Source organism: Eubalaena glacialis, chromosome 15 (assembly GCF_028564815.1).
Source record: "Eubalaena glacialis isolate mEubGla1 chromosome 15, mEubGla1.1.hap2.+ XY, whole genome shotgun sequence".
In the NCBI taxonomy this organism is placed as follows: Eukaryota; Metazoa; Chordata; class Mammalia; order Artiodactyla; family Balaenidae; genus Eubalaena; species Eubalaena glacialis.
In genome coordinates, this window is record NC_083730.1 from 92895044 (window position 1) to 92911413 (window position 16370).

Consider the following 16370-nt stretch of genomic DNA (forward strand, 5'->3'; position numbering starts at 1 on the left):
TTCTCCTTGGTTGGTGACTTGATTTTTTTCAGCTGTGACTATTCTGTTCCTTATAGTCAATAATGGTGGTATTTTCGTCCTCAGTTTGTTTTCTAAACTCTCCAGCGGGTTTGCAGACCTTTTCTGTAAAGGATGTAAGCGTTTCCAGTGTGGCAGCCGAGCAGCCTCTGTGGCAGCTACTGGTGCTGGTGGAGCATGAAAGCCACACTGACCGTCGGGAACAAGGGCACGTGGCTGAGCCCTAATAGAACTTGATTTATGGACACCGAACCTTGAATGTCATAGGATGTTTACATCGTGAGCTCTCCCGAGCTGGGCTGAAGCAGGCACCCAGGCCCAGTTCCTGACCCTGCTCAGCAGGATCCCTTCCATCTCATTGCTTGTTTTACTTCCTTTTCTTTGTGCTCAGTTGAATTCCTGTCTCTCCAAATGCGTCCGTGGCCCAAAGAACTCAGAGGTTGCTTGGGTTCTGTTTCCTTCCAGACTCAGTTCTTTGCTGTTTGCGTGGCGTGTTCCTCGCTGGGCTCCTTTTGCTGGGCCTTGTCCTTTACACCTTCCCCCACTCAGGTCGGCAGCTCCATCCAGACCTTTCATCCCAGCACTGGCCACCCCTCCTAGACCCCGTTCTCACCTGCCCTGAGATGCTTTGTCGTCCCTCCCAAGTGCAGCTCCTCTGGAGACTCCATTCTCTGCTCTCACGAGACCCCCAGAATGCCCTGGAGCGGATGTCCTTCCCCGAGTCGGGGGCCCAGGGGAGACTTCTGACAGCACAGAGCCCCGGCCGCAGGCTCCCACCTCCCATACCCCTGAGGCTTTGCCTCACCCTGAGCTCCTGGTCTCACGCTTGAGCCGCCTGATTTTTCCACCCGGACTCTCCAGAACCTGTTCTTATGTAACTTGCCTCCAAAACCTCCATACGGTATAAAAAATTCAGGTCATTTTGTTTGAGGGTCACTGATGAAGACTTTAAGTAATGGTTGGAGACAAGGCATCTCGAGAAGCAAAAAAAAGAGCAGTCGCTTTTCAACACTGGCCTTAAAGTTCCTGAGTCACACATTCATGTATCTAAAACGGATCCATTTGGGTGGTTTCCAGCGAGTTTACAAGTGAGAAATTCTCCGTGTCACTACAGAAGTCTTCAGATTTTCCTCTTCCAGTTTGGTGACAGCAAAACAAGTCTCCTTTTGTTTGGGGATTCTTTTTCCTTAAACACAGGGCTGTCTGTATGTCACAGTGAAGGAAATTAAGCAGGGTGGCTACTGTGAGCCCATGTTGAGCTTCCATCTTCTCCAGCGTCTGGCTCCTGAGCCCTTAACAGCCGTCGGCCACCGCCATTCACTGTGGCAAGGGGAGCCTCAGGGTTTTTAGACGCGGTATGTGCTGATCCAGATGGTGAAAGCTTTTAAGTATTTGGGGGATGGGGAGGGTCATAATGTATTATTTTCTAATAAATTTATTTATTTGTTTGTTTGTTTGTTTTTGGCTGCGTTGGGTCTTCGTTGCTGTGCACGGGCTTTCTCTAGTTGCAGCAGGCGGGGGCTACTCTTCGTTGCGGTGCGCGGGCTTCTCATTGCGGTGGCTTCCCTTGTTGTGGAGCATGGGCTGTAGGCGCTCGGCTTCAGTAGTTGTGGCACACGGGCTCAGTAGTTGTGGCTCGTGGGCTCTAGAGCGCAGGCTCAGTAGTTGTGGCGCACGGGCTTAGTTGCTCCACGGCATGTGGGATCTTCCTGGACCAGGGCTCGAACCCATGTCCCCTGCATTGGCAGGCGGATTCTTAACCACTGCGCCACCAGGGAAGTCCCAGGGTCATAATATTTTTTTACTTAAAAACTGTGGACGTAGAATTTGAGGGAGTTTTTGGTTTGACTGTAGTTTTCCCTTGCAATTGTGTATGATACACAATTGTATCATAGATTGTGTATGGTAGAGAGCTAGTAGATAAGTGCTCTGCCTAGAGCTAACGGTGTCCAGAAGGGGTTTTTAAGGAACTTCTGAAAATTATCCCAGTCCAGGCGGTGAAGCCAGAAGGCTTGAGAACAGACATCAAGAGACAGTTGAGTGGATACGAGAGTTTTAAGAAAAGGGATAGAGAGGGAGGTTTCAGCTTTGATTTCTCTCATTCTACTTCTGAAGCACCTTGAACGTTTTTAATATTCCCTGGGATTATTGGGCACTTTCCTCACCCTTGAAAATGCAGAATTCAGTGATAATTTTGCTTACCATTGAATTGTGTTGTTGATGCATAATATTTAAACTCCTATAGTTTAATCTATCCTCAGGTAAAGGTCTTCAGTGTGAGAAAGCGTAACTCTTAACTGTAGGCAGAAAAAAATTCTCCAATCAAGTAGACTGGTTTTTTTTGTTTTTTTAAATAAATTTATTTATTTGTTTTTAGTTTTGGCTGTGTTGGGTCTTCATTGCTGTGCATGGGCTTTCGCTAGTTGTGGCGAGCAGGGGCTACTCTTTGTTGTGGTGCGTGGGCTTCTCATTGTCGTGGCTTCTCTTGTTGCAGAGCATGGGCTCTAGGCGCACGGGCTTCAGTAGTTGCGGCATGTGGGCTCAGTAGTTGTGGCTCGCGGGCTCTAGAGCACAGGCTCAGTAGTTGTGGCGCATGGGCTTAGTTGCTCCGCGGCATGTGGGATCTTCCAGGGCCAGGGATCGAACCCGTGTCCCCTGCGTTGGCAGGCGGATTCTTAACCTCTGCACCACCAGGGAAGTCCGACAGCTGTTATTTCTTGAGCTGTTGGCCACTGGCGCCAATCTGGACACGCCGTGTTCCCAGCCTGTAACCCGGGGTGTTCCGCTGACTTCCATTCATTGCTTTACCTGTGTTGTTAGTGCTGTTCTCTCCTTGTTTGTTTGTTTACTCCTGTATTTTGCTGGAGCACGTCCTCCAGTAGTTTGCGAAGAAAGGGTACACAGGAAGACCGTTTTTTTTGATTCTTGAGTGTCTGAAAATGCCCTAATTCTGCTCTCACTCATGGTAGGTCATTTGGATGGGCCCAGAATTGTGGTTTGAATATTGCCCTTCAGAGTTTGGAAGGTTCCAGGCCACCATCTCCTAGAAGCCTTTGCCCTGTGCCATTCCAGTTCCTGTTCTTCCACATGTGACTCGTACATTCACTGAACAAACTGGCATCGCGGGCAAGCCATGCTGGGAAGAGCAGTGCACGGCATTCCCTCCATCGTGGAGCAGAATCAGTGAGACCCCTGGGGGAGTCCACCGTGCTGGCGGACGGAACCAGGGAGGCCCTCGAGCCAAGGCTTCCGGGGCCCAGAGGCCTGAGGAAGCCCGGGTGAGGCCCGATTTGGGTAGCGGGGGGAGGGGGGGCATGGGACCCGAGGCAGGTGCCTCACAGAAAGCGGACGTGGCTGCGGCCTTGATGGGAGTGACGCGGCTGGGCGGGCAGTATGGCGGCTCTGGCTAGTCTAGGAAGGGGTCCCTGGAGCCTCTAGGGCAGTGGCCGGAAGGGCTCTGGTTTCCGGGAGGCGGGTATGGGTCCGAGAGAAACCACGGAGCCCGGGCTGACTCAGCAGGAGGAGGCGCGGCCGCAGGAAGCAGGAGCGACGGTGTGTGGGCACAGCTGTGTTCTGGACGCAGTCCCTTTGAGATGTCCCGGTGCGCGTGTCGAGCAGGCACTTAACATACCAGTTCAGCTCAGGGCTGGAGATAGCAGTTCTGGAACCAGCAAGTGTAAGTAGGATTTAAAGCCGTTGAAGTTATTAGGGAAGTCCCAAGGATGCAGGTGGATGGAGACCGGTTGGCCATCCAGTGACGGAGGCCAGGGGGCCAGGCGCTGCCCGGGGTGGGCAGGGGCACTGCGGGCGGGCGGGCGGTCTTGCTGCTGCTGCCCAGGCCCGCTCAGCTGGTAGCACAGCGCTTCTTTTTCACGATCTCGTGTGGATAAAGTAGATCGGTGTTTTAAGAGTATACTTATTTTTCTCCACGGAACTCAGGAAAGCTATTTTCTTTCATTCTTCATACAGACACACGTTTATATTTCTGAACTGACAGCAGGGATTGCTGACCAGCCCGCTGATCTCCAAGAACCCTTCCAAGGCTGACATTCTCTTCTGAGAGTTAGATTTATACGAGATTAAGATCACATACAAGGATCAGTAAATTGGCCCTGATTTTTGCAAGAAGCCCGTTGAATAGAGGGGCTTTGGAAGGGAATTAGGCAGGTCTGTCTGACCCTGGGTTCCGCAGCTCCGTGCGTTTCTAAGCGCGCAGAGTGTCAGGGAGGAAGTGTTTAAGAACGTGCCGGTGGTTTTAAGCAGCTCGATCTCTCCACGCAACTATGCCTGCCCTTGGGAAGTGTAGGCACCCGTTGACATTTCTGCCTTAGATTTATTTGGAGTAGGCATGTTTTAATAAACATTATCATGATGTTTATTAAAATCACATCGGCATTTCACTTTGTGTAAAACCCAATCCCCTCTTGAAAAATCCAACGGAGAGTCCTGAGACAGCAGCAGCCCTAGTAAGGAGTCTTATGCCTTGGAAGCCCGGCGAGAAGTGGGACTGCGGGCGCCCTTTGGAACCCTGCACAGCACCCCGTGTCTGGGCCAGGACGGCGAGCTCCAGGGAGCCAGACCTCTGTCTGTCCTCTGCCCCGTCTGGTCCAGCGATTCTCAAAACTGAGCATTCATGAGGATCTCTGAGTTGGGAGCTGTACACAGAAACACACGTTCTCTAGTTGGGAGTCATTTTAAAGGGTTTCCAATTCAAGGATTTCTAGAGCTGTGAGGCCCCGCTGCAGCGATGAGTGCACGTCTGCAGTGTCTGCCACGGGGCGGTGTCGGCGGGCTGGCTTCCCGCTCTCGCGGAATGCCTCAGCACGCGCCTTGCCGTCAGCGGGCTTTGCTCGCTACACGCTCCTCTGGTGCCTGCTCTAACCTGGGAGCTGTGCAGCCTCCCTCTCACTGCTTTTAAGATGCTTTGCCTTCTGTGACCACAGCCCTGATCGCAGAGAACTGCCCCAGGGATGTGTGTGCAGGAGGGCAGGGCAGGGGCCTCCTGGGGCGGGAGGTGGTTCTGGAGGTAAAAACTTTGGTTTAGTTGAAGTACAGTTGCTGTACAATGTTATGTAAGTTATAGGGGCCAACATAGTGAATCACAACTTTTAAAGGTGATAGTCCATTTATAGTTATTATAAAGTATTGGCTGTATTCCCTGTGCTGTACAATATATCCTTGTAGCTTATTTATTTTATATGTAATAGTTTATGCCTCTTAATCTCCTACCCTTGTCTTGCCCCTCCCCCTTTCCCTCTCCCCACTGGTAACCGCCAGTTTGTTCTCTGTATCTGTGAGTCTGCTTCTTTTTTATGTTTACTCATTTTAGTTTTTAGATTCCACATATGTCATGTCATACAGCATTTGTCTTTTTCTGTCTGACTTAATTCACTAAGTGTAATACCCTCCAGGTCCATCCATGTTGTTGCACATGGCATTATTTCATTCTTTTCTATGGCTGAGTAATATTCCACTGTGTGAGTGTGTGTCTGTGTGTGTGTGTGTGTGTGTGTGTTTGTGTGTATACACCACATCTTCTTTATCAACTCATGTGCTGATGGACACTTAGGTTGCTTCCATATCTTGGATATTGTAAATAATGCTGCTTTGAAAGTTAGGGTGCATGTATCTTTTCAAATTAGTGTTTTCATTTTTTTAGATATATATTTATTCGATTTTAAGGGGTTTTTTTGTTTGTTGGTTTTTTTTTTTTTTTATAATGTGGTATTTTTTTTTTCCTAAGGTTGTGTGTTTCTAAGATGCCTATTCTCTTTTTTTTTTTTCCACACACACACTGTATTTTATTTTTACAAGAGATAAATAGACTGACATCAAGCATTGTACATGGATGACCACAACAAAAGCAACAATGATTGCAATTACCAAACATGAAACACACTCATACTATGTCATAATATTGACATTCAGTCCAGTAATCCTCCACTGTAGCAGCTCCTTTACTTTGCAGTGAAAATTGATTTGTATATTCTTTGCCTCTGAGTCCTTGTGGGATTTTTTTTTTTTTTAATTCAAACAGAAAGTCACAAAAATTATACTCATCCTCATCAGTTCACTCAGTCCCATGTAATTAATTTTTTTTTCATCTTGATCTTTTGTTAGCACTTTTATGAATTCATCAGTTTTTCATTAGAGTTCTGAAAATGCTTATTCATTCAGTTCAGCAGTACAGTCAGTTACCAGAAACCTGTACTTGTCAGAGTCTTTTCCATGAATTTCTTGAAGATGAAACCCTTTTATAGGAACATATTTGCAAAAGCATCAGAGTATACCCAGAACTGTCTGTAAATGACAAAAGACTTAAAAATAACCACGGTTAAAGATTTGATGAAAGTTCATAATAATGCAGTTGACAAGAAAATTAGTTATTTCTGAGATATACATTTTAAAGTAATAACTAGGATTATGACTTATAACATTATACCAGAACATATAAGATTTTTAGAAATTTCATGTAATGTCTGAAACATTTATATTAACATATTTCCATACAAATAACCCAGTGAAAGTTTAGTATTAGTTGTTTCGTTTGTTTGTTTTTTTATACTGCAGGTTCTTATTAGTCATCAGTTTTATACACATCAGTGTATACATGTCAATCCCAATCGCCCAATTCAGCACATCACCATCCCCACCCCACCGCAGTTTTCCCCCTTTGATGTCCATATGTCTGTTCTCTACATCTGTGTCTCAACTTCTGCCCTGCAAACTGGCTCATCTGTACCATTTTTCTAGGTTCCACATACATGCGTTGATATACGATATTTGTTTTTCTCTTTCTGACTTACTTCACTCTGTATGACAGTCTCTAGATCCATCCGCGTCTCAACAAATGACTCAATTTCGTTCCTTTTTATGGCTGAGTAATATTCCATTGTATATATGTACCACAACTTCTTTATCCATTCGTCTGTTGATGGGCATTTAGGTTGCTTCCATGACCTGGCTATTGTAAATAGTGCTGCAATGAACATTGGGGTGCATGTGTCTTTTTGAATTACGGTTTTCTCTGAGTATATGCCCAGTAGTGGGATTGCTGGGTCATATGGTAATTCTATTTTTAGTTTTTTAAGGAACCTCCATATTGTTCTCCACAGTGGCTGTATTAATTTACATTCCCACCAACAGTGCAAGAGGGTTCCCTTTTCTCCACACCCTCTCCAGCATTTGCTGTTTGTAGATTTTCTGATGATGCCCATTCTAACTGGTGTGAGGTGATACCTCATTGTAGTTTTGATTTGCATTTCTCTAATAATTAGTGATGTTGAGCATCTTTTCATGTGCTTCGTGGCCGTCTGTATGTCTTCTTTGGAGAAATGTCTATTTAGGTCTTCTGCCCATTTTTGGATTGGGGTGTTTGTTTCTTTAATATTAAGCTGAATGAGCTGTTTATATATTTTGGAGATTAATCCTTTGTCCGTTGATTCATTTGCAAATATTTTCTCCCATTCTGAGGGTTGTCTTTTCGTCTTGTTTATGGTTTCCTTTGCTGTGCAAAAGCTTTGAAGTTTCATTAGGTCCCATTTGTTTATTTTTGTTTTTATTTCCATTACTCTAGGAGGTGGATCAACAAAGATCTTGCTGTGATTTATGTCAAACAGTGTTCTTCCTATGTTTTCCTCTAAGAGTTTTATACTGTCCAGTCTTACATTTAGGTCTCTAATCCATTTTGAGTTTATTTTTGTGTATGGTGTTAGGGAGTGTTCTAATTTCATTCTTTTACATGTAGCTGTCCAGTTTTCCCAGCACCACTTATTGAAGAGACTGTCTTTTCTCCATTGTATATCTTTGCCTCCTTTGTCATAGATTAGTTGACCATAGGTGCGTGGGTTTATCTCTGGGCTTTCTATCTTGTTCCATTGATCTATGTTTCTGTTTTTGTGCCAGTACCATATTGTCTTGATTACTGTAGCTTTGTAGTATAGTCTGAAGTCAGGGAGTCTGATTCCTCCAGCTCCGTTTTTTCCCCTCAAGACTGCTTTGGCTATTCGGGGTCTTTTGTGTCTCCATACAAATTTTAAGATGATTTGTTCTAGCTCCATAAAAAATGCCATTGGTAATTTGATAGGGATTGCATTGAATCTGTAGATTGCTTTGGGTAGTATAGTCATTTTCACAATGTTGATTCTTCCAGTCCAAGAACATGGTATATCTCTCCATCTGTTGGTATCATCTTTAATTTCTTTCATCAGTGTCTTATAGTTTTCTGCATACAGGTCTTTTGTTTCCCTAGGTAGGTTTATTCCTAGGTATTTTATTCTTTTTGTTGCAATGGTAAATGGGAGTGTTTCCATAATTTCTCTTTCAGATTTTTCATCATTAGTGTATAGGAATGCAAGAGATTTCTGTGCATTAATTTTGTATCCTGCAACTTTACCATATTCATTAATTAGCTCTAGCAGTTTTCTGGTGGCAGTTTTAGGATTCTCTATGTATAGTATCATGTCATCTGCAAAGAGTGACAGTTTTCCTTCTTCTTTTCCAATTTGTATTGCTTTTATTTCTTTTTCTTCTCTGATTGCTGTGGCTAGGACTTCCAGAACTATGTTGAATAATAGTGGTGAGAGTGGACATCCTTGTCTCGTTCCTGATCTTAGAGGAAATGCTTTCAGTTTTTCACCATTGAGAATGATGTTTGCTGTGGGTTTGTCATATATGGCCTTTATTATGTTGAGGTAGGTTCCCTCTATGCCCACTTTCTGGAGAGTTTTTATCATAAATGGGTGTTGAATTTTGTCAAAAGCTTTTTCTGCATCTATTGAGATGATCATATGGTTTTTATTCTTCAATTTGTTAATATGGTGTATCACATTGATTGATTTGCGTATATTGAAGAATCCTTGCATCCCTGGGATAAATCCCACTTGATCGTGGTGTATGATCCTTTTAATGTGTTGTTGGATTCTGTTTGCCAGTATTTTGTTGAGGATTTTTGCATCTATATTCATCAGTGATATTGGTCTGTAATTTTCTTTTTTTGTAGTGTCTTTGTCTGGTTTTGGTATCAGGGTGATGGTGGCCTTATAGAATGAGTTTGGGAGTGTTCCTTCCTCTGCAATTTTTTGGAAGAGTTTGAGAAGGATAGGTGTTAGCTCTTCTGTAAATGTTTGATAGAATTCACCTGTGAAGCCATCTGGTCCTGGACTTTTGTTTGTTGGAAGATTTTTAATCACAGTTTCAATTTCATTACTTGTGATTGGTCTGTTCATATTTTCTGTTTCTTCCTGGTTCAGTCTTGGAAGGTTATACCTTTCTAAGAATTTGTCCATTTCTTCCAGGTTGTCCATTTTATTGGCATAAAGTTGCTTGTAGTAGTCTCTTAGGATGCTTTGTATTTCTGCGGTGTCTGTTGTAACTTCTCCTTTTTCATTTCTGATTTTATTGATTTGAGTCCTCTCCCTCTTTTTCTTGATGAGTCTGGCTAATGGCTTATCAATTTTGTTTATCTTCTCAAAGAACCAGCTTTTAGTTTTATTGATCTTTGCTATTGTTTTCTTTGTTTCTATTTCATTTATTTCTGCTCTGATCTTTATGATTTCTTTCCTTCTGCTAACTTTGGGTTTTGTTTGTTCTTCTTTCTCTAGTTTCTTTAGGTGTAAGGTTAGATTGTTTACTTGAGATTTTTCTTGTTTCTTGAGGTAGGCTTGTATAGCTATAAACTTCTCTCTTAGAACTGCTTTTGCTGCATCCCATAGGTTTTGGGTCGTCGTGTTTTATTGTCATTTGTCTCTAGGTATTTTTTGATTTCCTCTTTGATTTCTTCAGTGATCTCTTGGTTATTTAGTAACATATTGTTTAGCCTCCATGTGTTTGTGTTTTTTACATTTTTTCCCCTGTAATTCATTTCTAATCTCATAGCATTGTGGTCAGAAAAGATGCTTGATATGATTTCAATTTTCTTAAATTTACTGAGGCTTGATTTGTGACCCAAGATGTGATCTATCCTGGAGAATGTTCCATGCGCACTTGAGAAGAACGTGTAATCTGCTGTTTTTGGATGGAATGTCCTATAAATATCAATTAAATCTATCTGGTCTATTGTGTCATTTAAAGCTTCTGTTTCCTTATTTATTTTCATTTTGGATGATCTGTCCATTGGTGTAAGTGAGGTGTTAAAGTCCCCCACTATTATTGTGTTACTGTCAATTTCCTCTTTTATAGCTGTTAGCAGTTGCCTTATGTATTGAGGTGCTCCTATGTTGGGTGCATATATATTTATAATTGTTATATCTTCTTCTTGGATTGATCCCTTGATCATTATGTAGTGTCCTTCCTTGTCTCTTGTAACATTCTTTATTTTACAGTCTATTTTATCTGATATGAGTATAGCTACTCCAGCTTTCTTTTGATTTCCATTTGCATGGAATATCTTTTTCCATCCCCTCACTTTCAGTCTGCATATGTCCCTAGGTCTGAAGTGGGTCTCTTATAGACAGCATATATATGGGTCTTGTTTTTGTATCCATTCAGCAAGGCTGTGTCTTTTGGTTGGAGCATTTAATCCATTCACGTTTAAGGTAATTATCGATGTGGATGTTCCTATGACCATTTTCTTAATTGTTTTGGGTTTGTTTTTGTAGGTCCTTTTCTTCTCTTGTGTTTCCCACTTAGAGAAGTTCCTTTAGCATTTGTTGTAGAGCTGGTTTGGTGGTGCTGAATTCTCTTAGCTTTTGCTTGTCTGTAAAGCTTTTGATTTCTCCATCAAATCTAAATGAGATCCTTGCCGGTTAGAGTAATCTTGGTTGTAGGTTCTTCCCTTTCATCACTTTAAGTATATCATGCCACTCCCTTCTGGCTTGTAGAGTTTCTGCTGAGAAATCAGCTGTTAACCTTATGGGAGTTCCCTTGTATGTTATTTGTCGTTTTTCCCTTGCTGCTTTCAATAATTTTTCTTTGTCTTTAATTTTTGCCACTTTGATTACTATGTGTCTCGGCGTGTTTCTCCTTGGGTTTATCCTGTATGGGACTCTCTGCGCTTCCTGGACTTGGGTGGCTATTTCCTTTCCCATGTTAGGGAAGTTTTCGACTATAATCTCTTCAAATATTTTCTCTGGTCCTTTCTCTCTCTCTTCCCCTTCTGGGACCCCTATAATGCGAATGTTGTTGCGTTTCATGTTGTCCCAGAGGTCTCTTAGGCTGTCTTCATTTCTTTTCATTCTTTTTTCTTTATTCTGTTCTGCAGCAGTGAATTCCACCGTTCTGTCTTCCAAGTCACTTATCCGTTCTTCTGCCTCAGTTATTCTGCTATTGATTCCTTCTAGTGTAGTTTTCATTTCAGTTATTGTATTGGTCATCTCTGTTTGTTTGTTCTTTAATTCTTCTAGGTCTTTGTTAATCATTTCTTGCATCTTCTCAATCTTTGCCTCCATTCTTATTCCGAGGTCCTGGATCATCTTCACTATCATTATTCTGAATTCTTTTTCTGGAAGGTTACCTATCTCCACTTCATTTAGTTGTTTTTCTGGGGTTTTTTCTTGTTCCTTCATCTGGTATATAGCCCTCTGCCTTTTCATCTTGTCTGTCTTTCTGTAAATGTGGTTTTTGTTCCACAGGCTGCAGGGTTGTAGTTTTTCTTGCTTCTGCTGTCTGCCCTCTGGTGGTTGAGGCTATCTAACTTGTTTTTGTTTTTAATATTTATTTATTTGGTTGCGCCGGGTCTTAGTTGCGGCAGGCGGGGTCCTTAGTTGTGGCTCACTGGCTCCATAGTTGAGGCGTGTGACCTTAGTTGTGGCATGGGAACTCTTAGTTGTGGCATGTGGGATCTAGTTCCCTGATCAGGGATTGAACCCCGGGCCCCCTGCATTGGGAGCGCGTAATCTTAACCACTGCACCACCAGGGAAGTCCCTGATTTTTAGTTTTTTGAGAAACCTCCGTACTGTTTTCCACAGTGGCTGAACCAATTTACATTCCCACCAGCAGCATATGAGGGGTCCCTTTTCTCCACATCCTCACCAACCTTTGTTATTTGTTGGAGGTAAACCTTAGGAGGGGCTTCACAGCAGGCAGAAGACACTGTTTGGAGGTGCCCCTGGCACCTGCAGACGAAATGAGGGGCATGATACTGTTCACCATAGATTGGGGGGCAGGCCAGGCCAGGCATGGCTCCGGGCTGAGGTTGGCCTATCACTGTCACAACCGCCCCGGGCCTCAGTGTCTGTGGGGAAAAGGACAGAAACAACCTTCTCCCTAAAATCTTTTCATCTGTGACATCCCGCACATGAAATGGGAATCTGGGAGAAACAGTGCATAATTGGAATTGGCTGCACTCTTGGGTCCTCAGCTGTGGCGTTGCCCTGAGCAGGCACCACGCAGCAGGAAAGTCTGCATTCTCAGCTCACCATGCCTCAGGTGTTTCATTGCCATCAGGGTTATTTTTGGATACAGAGGGATTTTCAAATTCCTGTTCACCTTTGCAAGGTGTAATTAGAATTTGTTGGAAAGGACTCACAGAGTGCGTGGATAAGAAGTGAGAGGGCATCCTGCGTGCATCGTCTTTAGGTTTCTGCTTCCAGTCTGTCCTCCTCTGCAAGATCCCCAGGGCATGTGCCCTGGGCTGGCTTTCTAGCGTGGGAATCCCTGCATCTGGAGCAAGACTTGGCTCAAGGCTTAGGAGATGCCTTCAGGTTTGGAAGCTTTGTTTGATTTTCACACATGGAAATGGAGCCTTTTCTCTTTGTGAGCTCAGCTATGCATTTAAATTTTTTCCTTATATTTTACAAGCCTTTTTAGGTATTTGTAATGGGTGAGTTCCTGAGTTAATCTGCCATCTTTCTGGCAGGGTTATTTTTAGACTTTGTTTTAATTCAATGTGATGGGTGGCTCAGGTACAGACTGATGGTTAATCTGCATGTTCATTTTTTCAAAGGGATGATCCTTGGTTTTGAAAATAATTTATTCACTTCTGTTACATAAAGAATGCATTAAATTGCAATTGCGTAATATATAGTTGACACTTAGCTGTAAAGTGATTTTTCTAATCCATGCGCCTCATTGGTTGTAGCTACGACTTTGAGATGTATTTTGGCCTGTTTTCAGGCCAGAGGCTGGCCACCTGGCATAGGAAGGACGTGGAGTGTCTGTCCTGTCCTTGAGATGTGACACTGGGCGGTAGCGGCTCTTGCTGCCCCTCCCGAGACAGGGGGTGCTCTGTGGGCGGGGCTACGCTCTGGTCTTGCCCCTGCTGCCTCACCCCTCCTCCGTGGCGGTGTCTGTGCCCGGGGGTGAGAAGAAGGGCCCCCGTCGCTCGACCGAGTGTGGGGTGAGTGGGGCAGTCGTTCCACTGTTTCATGGAGGGTGATACAGCTCACAGAAGCCTCTGTTCATATTTGAATACCTAACTGGGTTAGGAGAAGCTTATATTTGAAGCATCGAATCCGTCTGTCCACCCGACAAATTCTGTGTGCTGGGTGCTGGGGTTACAGAGCGAACGTGTCTTTCCTGCCCTCTGCCCCCGCCTTCCTTCAGAGATATGGTTTGAATGTCTCTGTGCTGAAGATCACACAGAGAGGATATTGAGGCCACTCATCTTTTTTTGAAAATGTGGAACACTGAGGTGAACGTGAGCAGTGGTTGGTGCACAGCATCGAGCCAGCGATTCACAACTTGGGGGCTCAGACGCGCATGATTCATAGACAGTAAAAGCCGCTACCAGCTGCGGGTGTGCCTGCAGCGCACGTGAGTGACGCAGCCGTTCCAGCCGAGGACGGACGGGCTGGGGTGTAGCTGTCAAGGACAGGTTGGGAGCTGCTGCACCACTGACACCTTCCCCACGGAGCGTCCGTGCTGGAAACTGCAGTCAGTGCGAAAGCTCTCACTATTTGCAGATGTTTCTGTTTTAAAGTAAATTAATTGAAGATCAAAATAAAGTTCCTTAATGAGAAAAATCTTTCACCATGCTCTAATGAAGAGGAAATTAAATCTCTGTGTAGTCAGAACCAGTTGCTTATCTACAACAGGATTAGAAATTTAAATTCTTAATTCGTTCATTGGATCTTCTGTGATTTCACTGGTCTTGAATATTTTTCCCCCAAAATAAAAAATGAATAAACTTACAGGAATTTTGATTGTTTTAAAAAATGGGCTCTATCTTACAGATACTTGCATGGGTGGGCAAAATATATAGGAAGTTATTGTACTTCACTGTTTATAATAATAAAGCCCCAAATGATCTCAGTGTCCGTCAGGACTTCTTAAATCAGTTGCAGTACGTCTCTGTGCTGGGGTGAAGGCACGCAGGGGTTACAGAGCAGCACAGCTTTGTAGACAAGATGACTTCCAAGACAGGTGTGTGTTTGTGTATTATTGAAGTATAGTTAATTTACAGTGTTGTGATAGTTTCTGGTATACAGCAAAGTGATTCAGTTACATATATATAAGAGATACATACCAGATTCATTTATATGAATGTTGTATATAAAATATATTCTTTTTCAGATTCTTTTCCATTATAGTTTGTTACAAAATATTGAATATAGTTCCCTGTGCTATACAGTAGGACCTTGTTGTTTATCTATTTTGTATATAGTAGTTTGTATCTGCTAACCCCAAACTCCTAATTCATCCCTTCCCTCCCTCTTCCCCCTTTGGTATTGTTCTCTATGACTGTGAGTCTGTTTCTGTTTTGTAAATAAGTTCATTTGTATCGTATTTTAGATTCCACATATTAGTGATATCATATGATATTTGTCTGTCTTTTTGTCTTAGTTCACTTAGTATGATAATCTCTAGTTCCATCCATGTTGCTGCAAGTGGCATTATTTCATTCTTTTTTATGGCTGAGTAATATTCCATTGTATATATGTACCACATTTTCTTTATCCATTCCTCTGTCAATGGACATTTAGGTTGTTTCCATGTCCTGGCTATTGTAAATAATGCTGCTATGAACACCGGGGTGCATGTGTCTTTTCCAGTTAGAGTTTTCTCAGGGTATGTGCCCAGGAGTGGGATGGCTGGATCATACGGTAGTTCTATTTTTAGTTTTTAAAGGAACCTCCATACTCTTTTCCATAGTGGCTGTACCAATTTCCATTCCCTCCTACGCTGTTGGTGGGTTCCCTTCTCTCCACACCCTCTCCAGCATTTATTATTTGTAGACTTTTTAATGGTGGCCATTCTGACTGGTGTGAGGTGGTACCTTGTTGTATTTTTGATTTGCATTTCCCTAATAATTAGCGATATCCAGCATCTTTTCATGTGTTTATTGGCCATCTGTATGTCTTTGGAGAAATGTCTATTTGAGTCTTCTGCCCATTTTTTGATTGGGTTGTTTGTCTTTTTGTTACTGAGCTACATGAGCTGTTTGTATATGTTGGAAATTAAGCCCTTATCGTTCACATCATTTGCAGATGTTCTCTCCCATTCTGTGGGTTGCCTTTTCATTTTGTTTGTGGTTTCCTTTGTTGTGTAAAAGCTTATTAAGTTTGATTAGGTCCCATTTGTTTATTTTTGCTTTTGTGTCTTGCCTTGGGAGACTGACCTAAGAAAACATGGCTGCGATTTATGCCCAGACAAATGTTTGTTTTTTTTTTTTTTTTTTTTTTGAAGTAGTGTTCTTTTTTTTTTTAAACATCTTTATTGAAGTATAATTGCTTTACAATGGTGTGCTAGCTTCTGCTTTATAACAAAGTGAATCAGTTATACATATACATATGTTCCCATATCTCTTCCCTCTTGCATCTCCCTCCCTCCCACCCTCCCTATCCCACCCCTCTAGGTGGTCACAAAGCACCGAGCTGATCTCCCTGTGCTATGCGGCTGCTTTCCACTAGCTATCTATTTTACATTTGGTAGTGTATATATGTCCATGACACTCTCTCACCCTGTCACATCTCACCCCTCCCCCTCCCCATATCCTCAAGTCCATTCTCTAGTAGGTCTGTGTCTTTATTCCCATCTTGCCGCTAGGTTCTTCATGACCTTTTTTTTTTTTTTTTTTCCCTTAGATTCCATATATATGTGTTAGCATACTGTATTTCTTTTTCTCTTTCTGACTTACTTCACTCTGTATGACAGACTCTAATTCCATCCACCTCATTACAAATACCTCCATTTCATTTCTTTTTATGGCTGAGTAATATTCCATTGTATATATGTGCCACATCTTCTTTATCCATTCATCCGATGATGGACACCTAGGTTGCTTCCATGTCCTGGCTATTGTAAACAGAGCTGCAATGAATATTTTGGTACATGACTCTTTCTGAATTATGGTTTTCTCAGGGTATATGCCCAGTAGTGGGATTGCTGGGTCATATGGTAGTTCTATTTTTAGCAGACAAATGTTTAAATGAGAAAAGTAAGGAGTGGAGAGAGTGGAGAGCTGGTGTTTAGT

The 16370-nt window shown here is 42.9% G+C and overlaps 1 protein-coding gene across 5 annotated transcripts in view; it reads left to right on the plus strand.

The window, feature by feature from the left end:
• Positions 1 to 16370, plus strand: part of SFSWAP (splicing factor SWAP) — a 97204-nt gene that overhangs the window by 24268 nt on the left and 56566 nt on the right. The window lies entirely within an intron of this gene.